We start from the raw sequence: 23,053 nt of genomic DNA on the forward strand, positions 1-23,053 counted from the left end.
ATTTCATTAACAAAAGATATTTACAATTTCATTAACAAAAGATATTTACAATTTCATTAACAAAAGATATTTACAATTTCATTAACAAAAGATATTTACAATTTCATTAACAAAAGATATTTACAATTTCATTAACAAAAGATATTTACAATTTTATTAACAAAAGATATTTACAATTTTATTAACACAAGATATTTACAATTTCATTAACAAAAGATATTTACAATTTTATTAACAAAAGATATTTACAATTTCATTAACAAAAGATATTTACAATTTTATTAACAAAAGATATTTACAATTTCATTAACAAAAGATATTTACAATTTCATTAACAAAAGATATTTACAATTTCATTAACAAAAGATATTTACAATTTCATTAACAAAAGATATTTACAATTTCATTAACAAAAGATATTTACAATTTTATTAACAAAAGATATTTACAATTTCATTAACAAAAGATATTTACAATTTCATTAACAAAAGATATTTACAATTTCATTAACAAAAGATATTTACAATTTTATTAACAAAAGATATTTACAATTTCATTAACAAAAGATATTTACAATTTCATTAACAAAAGATATTTACAATTTCATTAACAAAAGATATTTACAATTTCATTAACAAAAGATATTTACAATTTCATTAACAAAAGATATTTACAATTTCATTAACAAAAGATATTTACAATTTTATTAACAAAAGATATTTACAATTTCATTAACAAAAGATATTTACAATTTCATTAACAAAAGATATTTACAATTTCATTTAGAAAAATATGGGCAGTGAGACAACCAAAAACATTTAAAAGAAAGAAAGAAAAAAAAAACGAACAAATAAATCAAGGGCAGGTAAATAAGACTCTTCCCACCATTATTAAAAGTTGACCACCCACTGTTTTCCGGTATTTCTGGTTTATTTAAAACCCAAAACAAGAAGGACAATCTCTAAGTAGGAGTGGAAACAAAAGAAAAAGTAAGTATGTAAGAAAAAAATTAGGAAACAATGGCAAAAATAAACATGAGGAGTATGCATCTTTAACGTTTCTATTACCAGAAAAAGGGGGACAAAATAAATGCACCGAACTAGCTAAGGTGTTACCTTAACCAAGGTGGGCTCGAAAAGGGCCAAGAACTGTATATATCTATCTCACACAAGGAACACGTACCCATACCTGACCCCTCCCTCTTTGTATGTACAAGCTTGCAACTTGTACCCACTGTTTATTGAATTCTGTGGAATGTAATTCTTACATATTGTATCTAATTTTAGCTTTAAGCTGATGCTTGAAGCGTATAATCGGATCCTGACAAGAAAAAAATCAACTTCATGAATCCCCTTAAATGCATTGTCCACATCACCATTTTAGTTGCGATCAAAATCAAGAGAAACACCATTTGTTTCTTCCTAGTGTCGATATTGTTTATCATATACACAGCTTTTATCAGTACAACCTACTCTGCAAATTGCCATCTCATTAGTATGCATCCAGAACAATCAAAGTTCACTGCAATTGAAAAAAGCGTGCTTGGAAATCAGATATGTGCGTTAAGCTTGAACTAAGAAGTATGCCATTGAGAGGTAACACGTTCCGGACCAATCGCCAGGTCAGAGAGTACTCAGAATTGTGATATCCCAACCCTTTGACCACCAGGTACTAACAGCTTCATAGACCCACCGCCTCTGTCAAAGTGTAAACGCATAAAATAACATTAAGACAAAGCCTTAAGTTAATGTTTCATCCTGCATGTTATATGTTGTAATAGTTGTATAAAATAAAATATCGCCGAAACTTCCAGCAAGTCTTCAAAATATTTGTTTTATTTATTGGGTTTAACAATTTATCTATTAATTACTCCACACCACCAATCCTCCCCGTCATTGCTCTGGAATAAATAATAGACCGGTGTACTCCTGCTCCCATCCCTTAACTCTATATCACTATTGTTATTTTTAGTTTCTTTATTTGTAAAATAAAATAAAATGTAGTTGCTGTTTATAAATGTCTGATGCAAAGGCAGATTCAACGTAAAACATTCACAGCAAGAACCCACCTGGTCACAACAGAGAAATGTCCTTTCTCCCTTTCTTCAATAAAGATCACACAGAACTTACATGAACAAAGTTTCTTTCCCACACCATTTCATCTGCAGAATAAAAGCTGACTACAACATGAGTTGCTTCAAGTCTAATATGAACAAATATTTGTTGATCTCTTAGATTAACAAATCTTCTCAAGAAATTGTTTCCAATCTTTACTCAATCCGTTTAACCCTTATTCTCCAAATGCCCCCCACCCTCGAGCCTTTAGGAGGAGTGGCCCATTAATGATAAAAACAACAAAAATACCCTCCCCTAAAACACTATTATTCTACCTTTCCCTCTCCCCTACAAAATAATACCACCATTCGATCCTTTATGAAAGATGTGACATTTTTTTATACAAAACCAACCCCAAAAATCGAGAAATGAATTATGGACTCTCTCCATGAAGAAAGTAAGATTCCCCAAGAAATTATTTGTTAGAATAGCAGTTTAGGGATTTTTGGCTGACAGGCAGTGCTGGTGCAATGTTTGGGTACCGTTTCTACCACAGTATTCAACATATAAACATACCAATGAGAAGAAAGTAACAACTAAAAGACAATATAGAATTCAACACATATTTATTGTTCATGAACTTGATTTCGTTTGCTAAGAAGTTGTGTCCACAAGAATATATATAACAAAGTTGGAGTAGAATGATGTGCATGCATGTATGTGCGTGTGTACATAGAGGAAAAGTTTATGTACTGAATTGTATGTTCATAGGTGCGCACATAGCATTTGCTACGAAATTGATTTAATAATGTGTTTAACAAAGTCTGAGTAGAAGGATGTGTGTGTTTGTGTGTGTTTCTTTGTGTGTGTGTGTGTGTGTGTGTGTGTGTGTGTGTGTGTGTGTGTGTGTGTGTGTGTGGAAAAGGTTTTACATACCAGAATAGTGTGCATGTCTGTGAGCACACAGATCTTGATGAAATGCTTATCAAAATAATCATCAGACTGGGGTCTAAATGTGTCATTGTCAATACTAACCAGATGAAAAAGAATGAATTTTGCCGTGCATTGTCTTTTGTAATCAGTGAATAGTCATGCCACCTGGCGTTAAGGAGGAGATAACTTAGGTCTGAAAACGCCCTCTGTTGGTGAGCCTGTGTTAACAAAGGGAGATAATGTTACAGCAAAAACATTTTGTGTGGCATTATATCTGTTTTTCAAATAATGTCATTATATTTTTCACACTGTCCATTTCCATAGAGTTTCCTTTGTCCAGGGAGAAATTACTAAAGTTGTTTTGACCTAAAATTGCCAGTTTTAACATCTGTTGTGGCTCCACAGAGGATGATCAAGAAGTGCAGGCATTTTATAACTGAGCGCAAAATGAATAATTAATATGTGAAAGAGAATTGTGAATATACATTTCCTACAATGCAACTGTTTCTGGTTTCTGATTCTAGAGTGCATATAGAATCCAATAGTATTTCAAGGGATTGAGTAGCTTTTATAAAGACATCCGAGGTTTGCCTATAAAATCACAGCCTGTGTTCAGCACAAATTCGACAGGATTTTGTAATTCTCTGAATCACTTAAGCAAAGTAAGGCGCATTAGCAAATGTGTGTGAGTTTGCTGAAGTGACAAAATCGAAATGTACTACATGCAACATTCTAGTTGTGTCTGTTTTATTTTGTAAGCTTTTGTGATCATCCGAATTTCCTATAACTCTACTAACTCTGAATAATATGTCGACTGCAGCATTTCTTTCTCAGAATTGTATATAAAATGAAGAAGACCCAGGACAGCTCAATATTCTATCGTTTAATTTGAATTGAAAAAAATTCCTAAAGTCCAGTATCATAATACAAATTTTTACGGTTGGTTCGGGTCCTAAAAGTAGATTAGGATACTAAAACGCTGACATCAGAAATCATGTCCTTGTATTATGTAAAGATTCTATATTGTTATTTGTTTTGTGTGAATATAAGATTTATTTTTAACTGAAGTTTAACCAAGCAGAACCCATTTACTTGAATACACAAAGAAACAATCAGCATAGATATTTTGCTGAAGTAAGAAAATCTTTGCAACTCATTAGATTTCATCATGTTTCAAATCTATATGACTGGCAGAACTAACCATGTCAATAAAAACGTCCATGAATACGTTGTTAATGGTTTTTGAAAGACAAGCTGGAGAAATAGCATTTATGATAAAGGTGGCAATTTATGATAAGGGTGACAATTTATGATAAGAGTGACAATTTATGATAAGGGTGACGATTTATGATAAAGATGACGATTTATGATAAGAGTCACGATTTGTTGTAGGGGCAGACCTTGTTTGATTTATTTAATTGAAAATATAATATTTCTTTCTGACATTTTTGACAGAAAGGATGCTCTCACAATAATACCAAATAATTATAGCCTCCAAAAGTATTGGACATAATTGCACTAAATTTAGTATAAAAAGTCCTTGGGACGCTAAGTGTGTTATTCAGGGAGAAAAAAATTACTATTCTACAAAAGAAACATTTTGCTTCTTCGAAAATGAACGTTTTAAGAACACAACTGAACCATAAAAATGTACATTTTTGCCTTCTAGTCATAATTAACTTTACCTATGCCTTTAGTGATATTTAAAAAAGCTTCAGAATTACTTTCGAAATATGACTGCTGTATATTTTTGTTTCATTAATTTCTGTATTAATGAAACAAACTGATAAGATATCATATGTCTGTGTTTCTCGCCTAAACGTAACTTTGATAAATACACATAGGATTACTTTTATTTATTTGTTTACTTATTTATTGAAATTAAATATGAAATAAAGGAAAACTAAAACGAATTTAAAAAAATCTTATTAAAAATTTGTAAACATAATGATATTTTGAATTATTTTTCACTAAATCCTCCACCCAGGCAACGCCTGGTCTTTTGTTTTAGTCAAATATAATTCATTTTAATTAATAAATAAGAGTTTTTCAATGTAATAACGTGTATAGAATTGCCCTAGATTTGCGTTTAGAAAGAGAAAAAGAAGTATGAACAAAAGACAAGAGGAGTAAGTTTATTGGAGACAACGAATGAGATTAATGTAAAGATAATGAAGAGGAAGTTGTTCCACAAAGGAACACAACAGAAAGCAAAAATATTGTATTGTTAATCAAGGTGTGGTAGTTATTTTGGGACAAAGAACTGAACAAAGGTAGAGCTTGTCTGTGTGCAGTTTTAGGTGTGGCTGTGGGCTTTGTGACAGTTCACGACAGTTGAAGACAGTTGTCAACAATCTTGGGGTTGTGAAGGTTGTTGAAAATCACAGGTGACAACAGTTGTAAGTTTAACACAGTCGAGGCAAGTCGTGTCTCAGAACAGATGGAGAAATGAATTGATCGAACGACTAACGAACACGACTTCAATAAAATGTAGATGTGGACTTTAGCGTTCAGAGTGTTAATAGTGTCACTTTGACACTGCTGCTTTAACAAAAACCTGGTGCTTCATCAGTGTGGCTAATCCTGGGAGATTCAACCCCTATTCCAAGTGGAGTGAGAATTAAGTCATCCACTATTGCTATGATATCTACGAGCCCTGATTGCATGAAATACATCCACTAGTAGATATGAGGGTGGAGATATATGTGTTGGCTGAATAATAGATTGAATGCAACAACTGAGCGAAAATAGGAAATAATTAATTGTTTTGAGTTAAAATTGGTTTCCAAACAAAGAGAAAATGACAATTTGCTTTATGATTTCCATTGATGACAAAATAAAATGTCAACCCAAGAGAGTTGACCCATTGACCCTGACTTGAACATGAAATCACATTTGTTCTTGGGAAGCTGATTATGGTCAGTCAATATGGTATAGACCAATCATCTTCCAGCAAGAATCGACATAGCAATAACAAAATCACATTCCCCTAACCGATCACCCCCTTATATGGCACCATACAGTTGTTTTCGCTAGTCCGAGAGACAAGTTCAAGAGACAGTATGACAGAAAGCATTTGGACCCATCAGTTGCCATTAAGACTTTCGCACCTAAGCAGATCAGTTCCGCTAAAGATGAACAGATGAAAGCATCAAGATATTCTCAGAAACCCAAGACAAGAACCATCTTCAACTAACTTCAAGCAACACAAATATTCTCGCGACATCGTAAAAGAACATTAGAAAGCTTGGATCAGGCCAATAGAAATTCCAGAAAAGTGAAAAAGAAAAAAAAAAGCTTTAGTTAAAACTCGATTTCTTAATAACGTACATGAGCACCCCCCTCACCATCTGAAAAAAGAAAAAAAGGAGAAGGCGAGAAATTAATGGCGTCCACCACTAAGTTTGTTGAGTGAAAATGCTGGCACATTCACTTTGTTTTCTTTTCTTTTTTATTGACCTTTTTTGTTTCATTATTTGTATTACCAACCTGACTATGAACTGTTGACATTGTTTTTAAATATATACGTTTAAAAAATAAAATTAATGGCTCGTGTCCTCCTTGTTACATATATCGTGGCAGACACTGAGCATTGCTTCCATTTTGTTTTGCTTTATTTCTCTTTGTCATCATGCTGAGAATAGCAACATATCCACCAGGCGGACAAAGACCTCTTATGAATAACGACACATCGTCCGGTTGAGTGAAGAACTTCTATAAATAACAGTATGCACAGCGATCCTATTGCATTTTTACTATGCGAAGTTTCAAGAACTTTTATAATCAAACTTTTCTCTTTTTTGTAATCGAGCAGGGCTGACTCAATGGATAACAGTAACTTCCATTGATAGTGGCCATGTTACATTGTTACATTGTTACAGACATACATGCATTCAGAGTGCAACAGATATCTGTAGAATGTCTCACAGTTTGAGTTTTGTCTTATTTTACTTTTTTACACTCGTGAATCCGTGTATGCGTCCTCAACAGCCACCAATGGAAGATTCGACAACGTCAGAAAAGAAGATGAAAGAAAAGAAATCCAAAACATGCAACACATAGTATTGCAGAATGATAATGAATATGATTACAGGATTGAAAATAATGAATTAAATGAATAAACTTTGACAACTCATAAGTACGATTTGAAGATGACTATGTTGTATCGTGAGGGAAGCAATCTTGCAGTAACATGTTCTACAGATGGAAATTCTTGGAAAGAAATTCTGTGTAAATTCTATTTGATATTTGATATTAGACTCATGGATAAAGAACGGAATGTTTTTTGCAGTAGTGTGCGTGTGTGTGCATGTGTGTGTGTGTGTGCATGTGTGTATGTGTGTGTGGGGGGACAGAGAGAGAGAGAGAGAGAGAGACAGACAGACAGACAGACAGACAGAGACAGAGAGACAGAGAGAGAGAGAGAGAGAGAGAGAGAGAGAGAGAGACGAATATTCACTGTAAATTTTTACAAAGAAGGACCAGTCGCTTTGCATGGAAATAATGACAATTAGAGAAAAACTAGCAACATCTCTTTTCTGTGAGAAATAGTCTGCAGAGAATAAAAGAGATAATCCTCACTAGATTGCAAACTCAGTTTTGAACTCTGCCAAGGCAAAGAACAGTGCTCAGAGAGGCATCTTTGCAGGTGTGGTAACAGTATTCTATCTTAAGACGTTTCTGACTTTTTTTTTTACTTTTAACCTCAACCTTCTTCTCACACATGTGATTGTATTTTTTACTCGTTTATTTGTTATCTTTTCTTATTTGGTTATAATTTCTTTGTACAAGTGTATTTCGTTGATAAGGTCTACAGAAACAGGTCATTTATCTTGACCTGAAAACATTACCTGACTTAATTAAAGGTCCCCTATGATAATAAAGACAATGACAATGAGTTTCATGTAATTTGAAAGATAAAGAGGTTTTGATTTTGGAGTTATAAACGACGAAATAGCTGTCTGTGAATGACTATATATATATATATATATATATATATATATATATATATATATATATATATATATATATATATATATTTAGTAATGTGATTATATATATATATATATATAGTGAAGGCTAGGTGCTGTATATATCAAACGGAATCGTAGAAATTTTCAGGTTGTTACCTGGAGGCATGTTTAATTCACTGGAGAGATGCAACCTGAATAAACTCACCTGGTGAGTAGGCGACAAGGCTGTACTCCACGTAATGGTGTATCAGTAATCTGCTGCAAGATGTTTTCTTGAACCAGCAAATGGTGACGTCTGAAGTGTGTGTGGCATGAAGTGGCACCTTGTGGATCACCTAAAGCACTTTGTAGCAGAGACTGGCTCAATCCTAATGAGCAAAATTTATACTTGTATCGAAGTTATGCCAACGACGATATATATATATATATATATATATATATATATATATATATATATATATATATATGTAGTAAGTTTTGAAAATATATATAGTAATTAAGCTACACAATTGTCCACATTTCATCCTCGTGAAGATTCGTAAAGCTATTGCATGGAATAGATGTTTACGTCATGTTTTTACATATTAATGTGTGCTGAGTTTGTTAGTCAGCCAATCAGATTGTTTGTTGTTCACACACCCATTTATCATAGTCAATGCGCATGGTGCGTTTATCAGACAGGTGGTTTACTTGACCTCTAATTAACCTCTTTCTTTGTTTTTAGAGGGAATATAGCCATTCTTACTTCATGTTAGAAAGTGATCTAGTTTTAATTTTTACAAATTTTTTTATCAGTTTGTTTAAGCTGGACATGTGACATCCTACCAGATGTCACATTCACCTGCTAACTCAGATATTGCAACTGAGAGATCTTTTTAAGATTCTGACTGTCTCTTTGTGCAATTGTTTGGATCTCTCTTGCACTTGGTTCACCGGGTATATTTTCCGGGTGGTTTTTGAAATTTTTTTCATGAATCCAGTTGCCCCTACAGTAACTGGAATAATAGTGATCTTCCTAAGATTTTAGTTTTTTTCATGAGATTTCAGTTTTTTTCATGAGATTTTAGATTTTTCATGAGATTTTAGTTTTTTTCATGAGATTTTAGTTTTTTTCATGAGATTTTAGGTTTTTTCATGAGATTTCAATTTTTTCATGAGATTTTAGTTTTTTTTCATGAGATTTCAATTTTTTCATGAGATTTTAGTTTTTTTCATGAGATTTTAGTTTTTTTCATAAGATTTTAGTTTTTTTCATGAGATTTTAGGTTTTTTCATGAGATTTCAATTTTTTCATGAGATTTTAGTTTTTTCATAAGATTTCAATTTTTTTCATGAGATTTTAGTTTTTTTCATGAGATTTTAGTTTTTTTCATGAGATTTTAATTTTTTTCATGAGATTTTAGGTTTTTCATGAGATTTCAGTTTTTTTCATGAGATTTTAGATTTTTCATGAGATTTTAGTTTTTTTCATGAAATTTTAGTTTTTTTCATGAGATTTCAATTTTTTCATGAGATTTTAGTTTTTTTCATGAGATTTAAATTATTTTCATGAGATTTTAGTTTTTTTCATGAGATTTTAGGTTTTTCATGAGATTTCAGTTTTTTTCATGAGATTTTAGTTTTTTTCATGAGATTTTAATTTTTTTCATGAGATTTTAGTTTTGTCATGAGATTTTAGTTTTTTTCATGAGATTTTAGGTTTTTTCATGAGATTTCAATTTTTTCATGAGATTTTAGTTTTTTTCATGAGATTTCAATTTTTTTCATGAGATTTTAGTTTTTTTCATGAGATTTTAGTTTTTTTCATGAGATTTTAGTTTTTTCATGAGATTTCAGTTTTTTTCATGAGATTTTAGTTTTTTTCATGAGATTTTAATTTTTTTCATGAGATTTTAGTTTTTTTCATGAGATTTTAGTTTTTTTCATGAGATTTTAGGTTTTTTCATAAGATTTTAATTTTTTTCATGAGATTTCAATTTTTTTCATGAGATTTCAATTTTTTTCATGAGATTTTAGTTTTTTTCATGAGATTTCAATTTTTTCATGAGATTTTAGTTTTTTTCATGAGATTTTAGTTTTTTTTATGAGATTTTAGGTTTTTTCATGAGATTTCAATTTTTTCATGAGATTTTAGTTTTTTTCATGAGATTTTAATTTTTTTCATGATATTTTAGTTTTTTTCATGAGATTTTAGTTTTTTTCATGAGATTTTAGGTTTTTCATGAGATTTCAGTTTTTTTCATGAGATTTTAGATTTTTCATGAGATTTTAGTTTTTTTCATGAGATTTCAGTTTTTTTCATGAGATTTTAGTTTTTTTCATGAGATTTTAGTTTTTTTCATGAGATTTTAATTTTTTTCATGAAATTTTAGTTTTTTTCATGAGATTTCAATTTTTTCATGAGATTTTAGTTTTTTTCATGAGATTTAAATTATTTTCATGAGATTTTAGTTTTTTTCATGAGATTTTAGTTTTTTCATGAGATTTCAGTTTTTTTCATGAGATTTTAGTTTTTTTCATGAGATTTTAATTTTTTTCATGAGATTTTAGTTTTTTTCATGAGATTTTAGTTTTTTTCATGAGATTTTAGGTTTTTTCATAAGATTTTAATTTTTTTCATGAGATTTCAATTTTTTTCATGAGATTTCAATTTTTTTCATGAGATTTTAGTTTTTTTCATGAGATTTCAATTTTTTCATGAGATTTTAGTTTTTTTCATGAGATTTTAGTTTTTTTTATGAGATTTTAGGTTTTTTCATGAGATTTCAATTTTTTCATGAGATTTCAGTTTTTTTCATGAGATTTTAATTTTTTTCATGATATTTTAGTTTTTTTCATGAGATTTTAGTTTTTTTCATGAGATTTTAGGTTTTTCATGAGATTTCAGTTTTTTTCATGAGATTTTAGATTTTTCATGAGATTTTAGTTTTTTTCATGAGATTTCAGTTTTTTTCATGAGATTTTAGTTTTTTTCATGAGATTTTAGTTTTTTTCATGAGATTTTAATTTTTTTCATGAGATTTTAGTTTTTTTTCATGAGATTTTAGTTTTTTCATGAGATTTTAGTTTTTTTCATGAGATTTTAGTTTTTTTCATGAGATTTTAATTTTTTTCATGAGATTTTAGGTTTTTCATGAGATTTTAGTTTTTTTCATGAGATTTTAGTTTTTTTCATGAGATTTTAGTTTTTTTCATGAGATTTTAGTTTTTTTCATGAGATTTTAGTTTTTTTCATGAGATTTTAGTTTTTTTCATGAGATTTTAGGTTTTTTCATGAGATTTCAATTTTTTCATGAGATTTTAGTTTTTTTCATGAGATTTCAATTTTTTCATGAGATTTCAGTTTTTTTCATGAGATTTTAGTTTTTTTCATGAGATTGTAGGTTTTTTCATGAGATTTCAATTTTTTCATGAGATTTTAGTTTTTTTCATGAGATTTCAGTTTTTTTCATGAGATTTTAGTTTTTTTCATGAGATTTTAGTTTTTTTCATGAGATTTAAATTTTTTTCATGAGATTTTAGTTTTTTTCATGAGATTTTAGTTTTTTTCATGAGATTTTAGTTTTTTCATGAGATTTTAGTTTTTTTCATGAGATTTTAGTTTTTTTCATGAGATTTTAGTTTTTTTCATGAGATTTCAATTTTTTCATGAGATTTTAGTTTTTTTCATGAGATTTTAGTTTTTTTCATGAGATTTTAGGTTTTTTCATGAGATTTCAATTTTTTCATGAGATTTTAGTTTTTTTCATGAGATTTCAATTTTTTTCATGAGATTTTAGTTTTTTTCATGAGATTTTAGTTTTTTTTCATGAGATTTTAATTTTTTTCATGAGATTTTAGTTTTTTTCATGAGATTTCAGTTTTTTTATGAGATTTTAGTTTTTTTCATGAGATTTTAGTTTTTTTCATGAGATTTTAGTTTTTTTCATGGGATTTTAGTTTTTTTCATGAGATTTTAGTTTTTTTCATGAGATTTTAATTTTTTTATGAGATTTTAGTTTTTTTCATGAGATTTTAGTTTTTTTCATGAGATTTTAGTTTTTTTCATGAGATTTTAGGTTTTTCATGAGATTTCAGTTTTTTTCATGAGATTTTAATTCTTTTCATGAGATTTTAGTTTTTTTCATGCGATTTTAGTTTTTTCATGAGATTTTAGTTTTTTTCATGAGATTTTAGTTTTTTTCATGAGATTTCAATTTTTTCATGAGATTTTAGTTTTTTTCATGAGATTTTAGTTTTTTTCATGAGATTTTAGGTTTTTTCATGAGATTTCAATTTTTTTCATGAGATTTTAATTTTTTTCATGAGATTTTAGTTTTTTTCATGAGATTTTAGTTTTTTTCATGAGATTTTAGTTTTTTTCATGAGATTTTAATTTTTTTCATGAGATTTTAGTTTTTTTCATGAGATTTTAGTTTTTTTCATGAGATTTTAATTTTTTTCATGAGATTTTAGGTTTTTTCATGAGATTTCAATTTTTTCATGAGATTTTAGTTTTTTTCATGAGATTTCAGTTTTTTTCATGAGATTTTAGTTTTTTTCATGAGATTTTAGTTTTTTTCATGAGATTTTAGTTTTTTTCATGAGATTTTAGTTTTTTTCATGAGATTTTAGTTTTTTTCATGAGATTTTAGGTTTTTCATGAGATTTCAGTTTTTTTCATGAGATTTTAGTTTTTTTCATGAGATTTTAGTTTTTTTCATGAGATTTTAGGTTTTTTCATGAGATTTCAATTTTTTCATGAGATTTTAGTTTTTTTCATGAGATTTCAATTTTTTCATGAGATTTCAGTTTTTTTCATGAGATTTTAGTTTTTTTCATGAGATTGTAGGTTTTTTCATGAGATTTCAATTTTTTCATGAGATTTTAGTTTTTTTCATGAGATTTCAGTTTTTTTCATGAGATTTTAGTTTTTTTCATGAGATTTTAGTTTTTTTCATGAGATTTAAATTTTTTTCATGAGATTTTAGTTTTTTTCATGAGATTTTAGTTTTTTTCATGAGATTTTAGTTTTTTCATGAGATTTTAGTTTTTTTCATGAGATTTTAGTTTTTTTCATGAGATTTTAGTTTTTTTCATGAGATTTCAATTTTTTCATGAGATTTTAGTTTTTTTCATGAGATTTTAGTTTTTTTCATGAGATTTTAGGTTTTTTCATGAGATTTCAATTTTTTCATGAGATTTTAGTTTTTTTCATGAGATTTCAATTTTTTTCATGAGATTTTAGTTTTTTTCATGAGATTTTAGTTTTTTTTCATGAGATTTTAATTTTTTTCATGAGATTTTAGTTTTTTTCATGAGATTTCAGTTTTTTTATGAGATTTTAGTTTTTTTCATGAGATTTTAGTTTTTTTCATGAGATTTTAGTTTTTTTCATGGGATTTTAGTTTTTTTCATGAGATTTTAGTTTTTTTCATGAGATTTTAATTTTTTTATGAGATTTTAGTTTTTTTCATGAGATTTTAGTTTTTTTCATGAGATTTTAGTTTTTTTCATGAGATTTTAGGTTTTTCATGAGATTTCAGTTTTTTTCATGAGATTTTAATTCTTTTCATGAGATTTTAGTTTTTTTCATGCGATTTTAGTTTTTTCATGAGATTTTAGTTTTTTTCATGAGATTTTAGTTTTTTTCATGAGATTTCAATTTTTTCATGAGATTTTAGTTTTTTTCATGAGATTTTAGTTTTTTTCATGAGATTTTAGGTTTTTTCATGAGATTTCAATTTTTTTCATGAGATTTTAATTTTTTTCATGAGATTTTAGTTTTTTTCATGAGATTTTAGTTTTTTTCATGAGATTTTAGTTTTTTTCATGAGATTTTAATTTTTTTCATGAGATTTTAGTTTTTTTCATGAGATTTTAGTTTTTTTCATGAGATTTTAATTTTTTTCATGAGATTTTAGGTTTTTTCATGAGATTTCAATTTTTTCATGAGATTTTAGTTTTTTTCATGAGATTTCAGTTTTTTTCATGAGATTTTAGTTTTTTTCATGAGATTTTAGTTTTTTTCATGAGATTTTAGTTTTTTTCATGAGATTTTAGGTTTTTTCATGAGATTTCAATTTTTTCATGAGATTTTAGTTTTTTTCATGAGATTTCAATTTTTTTCATGAGATTTTAGTTTTTTTCATGAGATTTTAGTTTTTTTCATGAGATTTTAGTTATTTTCATGAGATTTTAGGTTTTTTCATGAGATTTCAATTTTTTCATGAGATTTTAGTTTTTTCATAAGATTTCAATTTTTTTCATGAGATTTTAGTTTTTTTCATGAGATTTTAGTTTTTTTCATGAGATTTTAATTTTTTTCATGAGATTTTAGGTTTTTCATGAGATTTCAGTTTTTTTCATGAGATTTTAGATTTTTCATGAGATTTTAGTTTTTTTCATGAAATTTTAGTTTTTTTCATGAGATTTCAATTTTTTCATGAGATTTTAGTTTTTTTCATGAGATTTAAATTATTTTCATGAGATTTTAGTTTTTTTCATGAGATTTTAGGTTTTTCATGAGATTTCAGTTTTTTTCATGAGATTTTAATTTTTTTCATGAGATTTTAGTTTTGTCATGAGATTTTAGTTTTTTTCATGAGATTTTAGGTTTTTTCATGAGATTTCAATTTTTTCATGAGATTTTAGTTTTTTTCATGAGATTTCAATTTTTTTCATGAGATTTTAGTTTTTTTCATGAGATTTCAGTTTTTTTCATGAGATTTTAGTTTTTTCCATGAGATTTTAGTTTTTTTCATGAGATTTTAATTTTTTTCATGAGATTTTAGGTTTTCCATGAGATTTCAGTTTTTTTCATGAGATTTTAGATTTTTCATGAGATTTTAGTTTTTTTCATGAGATTTCAGTTTTTTTCATGAGATTTTAGTTTTTTTCATTAGATTTTAGTTTTTTTCATGAGATTTTAATTTTTTTCATGAGATTTTAGTTTTTTTCATGAGATTTTAGTTTTTTTCATGAGATTTTAATTTTTTCATGAGATTTTAGTTTTTTTCATGAGATTTTAGTTTTTTTCATGATTTTTCCCTTTCAACTCTGTTTAACCCAACATCGCAGGAACATTAACTTCTACTAAGGTTGCTTCTTTCTCCTTCTTGTTCTATATCACTATATCAGATTTTATTGCTCTGTTTTCCAGGTACATCAGGTATTAGTTTTTTTCATGAGATTTTAGTTTTTTTCATGAGATTTTAATTTTTTTCATGAGATTTTAGTTTTTTTCATGAGATTTTAGTTTTTTTCATGAGATTTTAATTTTTTTCATGAGATTTTAGTTTTTTTCATGAGATTTTAGTTTTTTTCATGAGATTTTAATTTTTTCATGAGATTTTAGTTTTTTTCATGAGATTTCAATTTTTTCATGAGATTTTAGTTTTTTTCATGAGATTTTAATTTTTTTCATGAGATTTTAGGTTTTTCATGAGATTTCAGTTTTTTTCATGAGATTTTAATTCTTTTCATGAGATTTTAGTTTTTTTCATGCGATTTTAGTTTTTTCATGAGATTTTAGTTTTTTTATGAGATTTTAATTTTTTTCATGAGATTTTAGTTTTTTTCATGAGATTTTAGTTTTTTTCATGAGATTTCAATTTTTTCATGAGATTTTAGTTTTTTTCATGAGATTTTAGTTTTTTTCATGAGATTTTAGTTTTTTTCATGAGATTTCAATTTTTTCATGAGATTTTAGTTTTTTTCATGAGATTTCAATTTTTTTCATGAGATTTTAGTTTTTTTCATGAGATTTTAGTTTTTTTCATGAGATTTTAATTTTTTTCATGAGATTTTAGTTTTTTTCATGAGATTTCAGTTTTTTTCATGAGATTTTAGTTTTTTTCATGAGATTTTAGTTTTTTTCATGAGATTTTAGTTTTTTTCATGGGATTTTAGTTTTTTTCATGAGATTTCAATTTTTTTCATGAGATTTTAGTTTTTTTCATGAGATTTTAGTTTTTTTCATGAGATTTTAATTTTTTTCATGAGATTTTAGTTTTTTTCATGAGATTTTAGTTTTTTTCATGAGATTTTAATTTTTTCAGGAGATTTTAGTTTTTTTCATGAGATTTTAGTTTTTTTCATGAGATTTTAGTTTTTTTCATGAGATTTTAGTTTTTTTCATGAGATTTTAGGTTTTTCATGAGATTTCAGTTTTTTTCATGAGATTTTAATTCTTTTCATGAGATTTTAGTTTTTTTCATGCGATTTTAGTTTTTTCATGAGATTTTAGTTTTTTTCATGAGATTTTAGTTTTTTTCATGAGATTTTAGTTTTTTTCATGAGATTTCAATTTTTTCATGAGATTTTAGTTTTTTTCATGAGATTTTAGTTTTTTTCATGAGATTTTATGTTTTTTCATGAGATTTCAATTTTTTTCATGAGATTTTAGTTTTTTTCATGAGATTTTAGTTTTTTTCATGAGATTTTAATTTTTTTCATGAGATTTTAGATTTTTCATGAGATTTTAGTTTTTTTCATGAGATTTCAGTTTTTTTCATTAGATTTTAGTTTTTTTCATGAGATTTTAGTTTTTTTCATGAGATTTTAATTTTTTTCATGAGATTTTAGTTTTTTTCATGAGATTTTAGTTTTTTTCATGAGATTTTAATTTTTTCATGAGATTTTAGTTTTTTTCATGAGATTTCAATTTTTTCATGAGATTTTAGTTTTTTTCATGAGATTTTAATTTTTTTCATGAGATTTTAGGTTTTTCATGAGATTTCAGTTTTTTTCATGAGATTTTAATTCTTTTCATGAGATTTTAGTTTTTTTCATGCGATTTTAGTTTTTTCATGAGATTTTAGTTTTTTTATGAGATTTTAATTTTTTTCATGAGATTTTAGTTTTTTTCATGAGATTTTAGTTTTTTTCATGAGATTTCAATTTTTTCATGAGATTTTAGTTTTTTTCATGAGATTTAAATTATTTTCATGAGATTTTAGTTTTTTTCATGAGATTTTAGGTTTTTCATGAGATTTCAGTTTTTTTCATGAGATTTTAGTTTTTTTCATGAGATTTTAATTTTTTTCATGAGATTTTAGTTTTGTCATGAGATTTTAGTTTTTTTCATGAGATTTCAATTTTTTTCATGAGATTTTAGTTTTTTTCATGAGATTTCAGTTTTTTTCATGAGATTTTAGTTTTTTCCATGAGATTTTAGTTTTTTTCATGAGATTTTAATTTTTTTCATGAGATTTTAGGTTTTCCATGAGATTTCAGTTTTTTTCATGAGATTTTAGATTTTTCATGAGATTTTAGTTTTTTTCATGAGATTTCAGTTTTTTTCATGAGATTTTAGTTTTTTTCATGAGATTTTAGTTTTTTTCATGAGATTTTAATTTTTTTCATGAGATTTTAGTTTTTTTCATGAGATTTTAGTTTTTTTCATGAGATTTTAATTTTTTCATGAGATTTTAGTTTTTTTCATGAGATTTCAATTTTTTCATGAGATTTTAGTTTTTTTCATGAGATTTTAATTTTTTTCATGAGATTTTAGGTTTTTCATGAGATTTCAGTTTTTTTCATGAGATTTTAATTCTTTTCATGAGATTTTAGTTTTTTTCATGCGATTTTAGTTTTTTCATGAGATTTTAGTTTTTTTATGAGATTTTAATTTTTTTCATGAGATTTTAGTTTTTTTCATGAGATTTTAGTTTTTTTCATGAGATTTCAATTTTTTCATGAGATTTTAGTTTTTTTCATGAGATTTTAGTTTTTTTCATGAGATTTTAGTTTTTTTCATGAGATTTCAATTTTTTCATGAGATTTTAGTTTTTTTCATGAGATTTCAATTTTTTTCATGAGATTTTAGTTTTTTTCATGAGATTTTAGTTTTTTTCATGAGATTTTAATTTTTTTCATGAGATTTTAGTTTTTTTCATGAGATTTCAGTTTTTTTCATGAGATTTTAGTTTTTTTCATGAGATTTTAGTTTTTTTCATGAGATTTTAGTTTTTTTCATGGGATTTTAGTTTTTTTCATGAGATTTCAATTTTTTTCATGAGATTTTAGTTTTTTTCATGAGATTTTAGTTTTTTTCATGAGATTTTAGTTTTTTTCATGAGATTTTAATTTTTTTCATGAGATTTTAGTTTTTTTCATGAGATTTTAGTTTTTTTCATGAGATTTTAATTTTTTCATGAGATTTTAGTTTTTTTCATGAGATTTTAGTTTTTTTCATGAGATTTTAGTTTTTTTCATGAGATTTTAGTTTTTTTCATGAGATTTTAGGTTTTTCATGAGATTTCAGTTTTTTTCATGAGATTTTAATTCTTTTCATGAGATTTTAGTTTTTTTCATGCGATTTTAGTTTTTTCATGAGATTTTAGTTTTTTTCATGAGATTTTAGTTTTTTTCATGAGATTTTAGTTTTTTTCATGAGATTTCAATTTTTTCATGAGATTTTAGTTTTTTTCATGAGATTTTAGTTTTTTTCATGAGATTTTATGTTTTTTCATGAGATTTCAATTTTTTTCATGAGATTTTAGTTTTTTTCATGAGATTTTAGTTTTTTTCATGAGATTTTAATTTTTTTCATGAGATTTTAGTTTTTTTCATGAGATTTCAGTTTTTTTCATTAGATTTTAGTTTTTTTCATGAGATTTTAGTTTTTTTCATGAGATTTTAGTTTTTTTCATGAGATTTCAATTTTTTTCATGAGATTTTAGTTTTTTTCATGAGATTTCAGTTTTTTTCATGAGATTTTAGTTTTTTTCATGAGATTTTAGTTTTTTTCATGAGATTTTAGTTTTTTTCATGGGATTTTAGTTTTTTTCATGAGATTTCAATTTTTTTCATGAGATTTTAGTTTTTTTCATGAGATTTTAGTTTTTTTCATGAGATTTTAGTTTTTTTCATGAGATTTTAATTTTTTTCATGAGATTTTAGTTTTTTTCATGAGATTTTAGTTTTTTTCATGAGATTTTAATTTTTTCATGAGATTTTAGTTTTTTTCATGAGATTTTAGTTTTTTTCATGAGATTTTAGTTTTTTTCATGAGATTTCAGTTTTTTTCATGAGATTTTATTTTTTTTCATGATTTTTCCCTTTCAACTCTGTTTAACCCAACATCGCAGGAACATTAACTTCTACTAAGGTTGCTTCTTTCTCCTTCTTGTTCTATATCACTATATCAGATTTTATTGCTCTGTTTTCCAGGTACATCACTGTAGGAATCGCATAGTCGTAGTGGATGGTGCATGACTATAATCAAATTTTATTCTTGCGAAGATCAGATGACAATTTTATACTTTTTTAGTAGTTTTTATTTCTTTATTCTTATCTGCTAAACTGAGACATTGACTTAAAATATAGCATCCTTGAATGATTAAGAAAAGCATTCGATTAATTTATCTGACTTGAAAACACTTCTATAAACACTTGAATACAGAGGGGGGGGGTCTACCACTTACAAAAGCCAAATGATTAAAATCGTTCTAAATTTGACAATAATTTGACTTGTTGCCACAGGTTTGTTCATTCATTGGAAAGATTTCATTTCAAATGTAAAACTAAGAAACTTATTTTCTCGTGGGGGCAATCAGTCTGCTATTTTAAAAACTGACATTTTTTTTCATCCAGAAAAGGCATGAAGCCACATGATGTAAAGAGCTAAAAAAAAATCTCACAGTAAAAATTAGCTGATGAAAAGTATTAGATGGAAATAGATTCTGACCCAGAAAACAGCAATTCTTTCTCCTTTATCAGAAACATCACATCAGAAACATCACATGAATTTGAGGACTAAAGAATAATACTGAAAGCTAGCTCGTACAAAGCTTCCAAAAGTAAACCTAAGGTCCACTTTCAACTCACCTTTATTGAACGAGTCATATTCACAGAAAGTGTTCCTTTTTTATGAGTAGGTTTTAAATATATTTAGTTTTTACAAAATAGAAAATGTACACCTTCAGAATTTTAATATTCTAAAACACTTGTGTCGTTTTCACATGATATAAACACTGATTTTTAATCAACTGACCCCCCCCCCATCAAAGTCTATTCAAGGGGTTGCTTTTCAGAAAAGAAAACTGAAGAATTAGAATATTCAATGTTCCGTTTCATTCAGTTTAATGAGTAGACAAATTAAGCAAATTTTTTAAGCATGTGAGATTTGCTAAGAATCACTTTGGTACGAGAGTTCCCAATGAAATTTTGTGCCCACACAAGATTTAGGGTCGAACCTTTTTTACTAAAAGGGATAACTCTGGTATAGAAACCAGTTTTTATATCAGGAGAGATATCTCTGACCACGATACCATTATGCTTTAAACATCCTCAAGGATCAAAGATACATTGACATAAAAGTTTACAGCTTTTTGTCAGGTACTTCACCTGAGAAAAATCTGTAATTATTTTTTGAGGAGGAGATTGTGATTGATGCAATGGATACTGTCACAGACTATGTAATCAGCATAGTTAAAAGTCTACTTTAGATTAATATTGTTGAATTATGCATTGATTTATTGTTGAATACAACAGAGACTCAAATGTGTAGAAACTGCATTTGGATGGAAAAGCAATTGAGGTTGTTGAGAAATTTTTTTACTTGTGTGATACCATTGGAACGCAGGGAGGCGCAAGTGCTAGTTGATTGCAAGAGTTAGGAGGAGATGGAATAGGATAAGGAAACTTCTGCCATTACTAACTAGCAGACCGTTACCGCTGCTGATCAAGGGAAAATCTATTAAGCATGTGTAATGCAGTGTGATTATATATGAAAATGAAACCTGGCCTATAAAGGTTGAGGACATGTGTTGCATGGAGAGAAATGATACGAGAATGATACAATGGATGTGTAATGCTTGTCTTAAAGACAGGCATAGATTTGATGACTTTAGGAGAAGATTAAATCTGGGCAGTATAAAAAGATGTGTGTGGAACAGGAGATTTTGATGATATGGCCATGTTGAAAGAATGTTTTAGAAAATTTTGGAGTTAGTAGATATAGAAAAGTTAAGGTAGCAGGGTGAGTTAAAACAGAAGGCCAAGGAAAACATGGATCTATCTATCTATCTATCTATCTATCTATCTATCTATCTATCTATCTATCTATCTGGTGTGGTTCCTTGTCTGGATTAATGTGACTCCCTCTCTCCAGATCTTCATCTTCCATCAGCTGTCTCAGATCATCAGGATCACAGTTGGTGTCGTGTGTAATTTGCTGGATGTACGTGGATCTAGGTTGCCCTATGCTCATATATGGAAGGAAGAGATAAGGATGGATTTAAGAGGTGTGTAGGGGGCTTCACAAGGGTTATGACTTAGTTGAGTGAACAATTTTGCAGGAATACTGGAATATGCAACTTGATATGCGGGGAGTAGCCATTAGATATATTGATGGATTTGGGTGCAATTGAAATTAATCAGGATGCATAATATAAATAAGCATGACTTTAAAAAGTTGAAGTATTAAGAGGGGGAGTTTAAAAAAAGGGAGGGAGGGTGTTAAATGCAGATATTAAGGAGATCTAGGTAATGAATCTGAAAAGGGAGTATTATGGGTGGATGGAATAGAAGTGAAGAAGTTATTGAAATGTGTAGAGCTAAAGAAAGTTTAAAGAAGCGGGGGAGGGGGCATGGCTATTGTATTGATGGGAGGGATTATGGGAAACCCGGTATGAATAGTTCATATGCAGATAAAACTAAAAGTAAAAAATAAATATAAAATAAAAAATAAGACACATAAAGTATATATATTAATAACAGGCCCCACTCCATTATATCAATATCCATCTAGCTTATTTTGAAACATTCAAATATTTACACTAATCCTAATATTTATAATTCCAACTCTTTCAAATCACCACTATAGCTTAAATTCATCTACACATGCATTTTATGAACCTTCTAGATCACCCATATACCCCTTCCATCATCCCCTCTATAGACCAAATATTTTAATATCCCCCCCTCCGAATTGTACCCTTGCTAAATGTCGCATTGTATTGTATGTAACCTAGCTCCCTCTCCCATCTTCTGATGAGAAGCATTAGGCTTTGAAACACTTAGGTATAAAGAGCATTTATAGCATTTCCCATTGATATTTTCTCCGTATTGAATTGACAAATAAATCTATATATACCAATGTATTACTTTATATATATATATATATATATATATATATATATATATATATATATATATATATATATATATATGTATATATATAATGTTGTAGTATTTTACCAGGAATAGACACATATTTTATTGTTCATTGCAAAAATCAGTTTTTTGTTGTTGTTGTTTTTTTTTTTTTAGCAATATTTGCGTGTTTTGGCCCATTGCTGGTATTTAAGTAATAATAGTTCTCACTTATTTTTATATCAACTGAGCCAACTCATCAGCTTGGAACAAACAATAAATAATTACTTATAAGAAATAAGAAAATAGCAAATAAACACTTTAATAAGGTTTACCATTACAAGTGACAGACTGAACTGACCGGAAGTTAGCATACAAAGAAATGTAAACAAAAGACTATGATATGGATTAAACATAGATCCATACTTAAAGTTATTAGGTTTTAATTAAAAAATAATAATAATAATAATATATGTAAGTTGGTTAAAATTAGTTAAAATAATTATATTTGAATTTAATTAATAAATGTTATTGATGGATTTAGTTTTTAAATAAAACAATAAAATAAGCTACTGCCGAACTTATGTTAATCACTGTACTGCTACAATTTACCACTGTACTGCTACAATTTACCACTGTACTGCTATAATTTACCACTGTACTGCTACAATTTACCACTGTACTGCTATAATTTACCAGAAGTTGTGTGTTAGAAGGAATGCAGAACGGCAAAAACAGAAATAAATCTATATATAAAAGTGAAATTGTGTGTGTGTGTGTCTGTGTGTGTACATTTCCCTACCAAACTACTTAGTCAATTTTCAGTCTACAGTGTGTAAGCTGTCATTTACTTCCGGAAAGAATCTATCAGCACTACTAGTGCACAGGAGTTTGTTTTTTCTTCAATTCTAGCAATAAACTCAATGGCTCTAAACGTGTTGAACATTTTTCTTACACTTGATTTTAATGCTCTCATTTTATTTTCCTTCTATAATGATTGGATCAGCAGGTTAT

General features: G+C 27.5%; 1 protein-coding gene across 1 annotated transcript in view; it reads left to right on the forward strand.

Moving 5' to 3' along the window:
* The window catches only part of LOC145246035 (uncharacterized), a 281,165-nt gene that overhangs the window by 41,424 nt on the left and 216,688 nt on the right, over positions 1 to 23,053 (forward strand). The window lies entirely within an intron of this gene.

Source organism: Euprymna scolopes, chromosome 23 (assembly GCF_053919585.1).
Source record: "Euprymna scolopes isolate OS-2025 chromosome 23, ASM5391958v1, whole genome shotgun sequence".
NCBI lineage: Eukaryota > Metazoa > Mollusca > Cephalopoda > Sepiida > Sepiolidae > Euprymna > Euprymna scolopes.